We start from the raw sequence: 1044 nt of genomic DNA, 5'->3' as shown, positions 1-1044 counted from the left end.
GTGATATTTGTATAATTAAAACTATATATTATAACCTAATTAATATATTTATTGTAGTTTTAGCGATACCTTCGTCTAAAGAGAGAAACATTTAATAGATTACAATTATTATATGAAAATTTAGAAATTTTTAAACAATTAACAATTAACAATTAACAATTTCATGTAAGATATATCGGTATTTAGATAAAAATAAAAATACACGTAATTTTTTAATATAACTTACCGTTTCGTAATCGAATTCGCAAACAATACCATTTTTGTAGCCGCTCTTTGCTATGAAGTGAAGCCAATCGAATTGGTTAGCACTGATTCAGAGCAGTGCATTGATTAGCATTAGGTCTGTTCGCGTTGCTCGCACTTTTTGCACTCGGCATCTTCGCTTTCTTTCTTTTCAAAGCCAAATATATATCTATCTTATTTTAAGTGTAAAAAATATTTAAAGATTTCATGTAACGCGAACAGACCTATTGATTCGAGGTAGTGAGAGATTTAAGTTACTAGGAGCACTGGATCTGAATCAAGGCAAGTAAAACCACACTCGGATCGCACATGATGTAATAAGACAAGGGCTGCGTTCCACTTAACGCTCGCAACGCTCACAAGCATTGTTTGTCCTTGTTTAATATTTGATAAACAACAAGGATAAAATGATTCCACGAGCGTCGCGGGCGTTAAGTGGAACGCACCCAAGGTGTAACATTGCGCATAATGGCGGTGGCATAATAGAACAACCAATCATATTTGGGTCCAAATGCAACCGCGAAATTTAAATACGACATTATAAATTTAATGATATAAATAACATAAAATCATAAAATCACGATTTTCAATAAGTACAACATAAATATACCTGAAATAATAAAAGTTAAGTAAAAAATTACTCCGCAAATCGCCGGTTCGCGTAATGTAACACGGTAGTGTCGCTGCTCTTGGTCTTAAGGCCCGTCTACAATACACGGAGTAAGAAGTAAGAGTAAGAAATTGACCAATCACAGTCGATTATTCTTCTCATATTCGACTGTGATTGGTCAATTTCTTACT

Source organism: Trachymyrmex cornetzi, unplaced genomic scaffold (genome assembly GCF_001594075.2).
Source record: "Trachymyrmex cornetzi isolate Tcor2-1 unplaced genomic scaffold, Tcor1.1 scaffold669, whole genome shotgun sequence".
NCBI classification, from domain to species: Eukaryota; Metazoa; Arthropoda; class Insecta; order Hymenoptera; family Formicidae; genus Trachymyrmex; species Trachymyrmex cornetzi.
The sequence above is the reverse complement of the archived record's forward strand: the minus strand, read 5'-3'. Positions refer to the sequence as shown.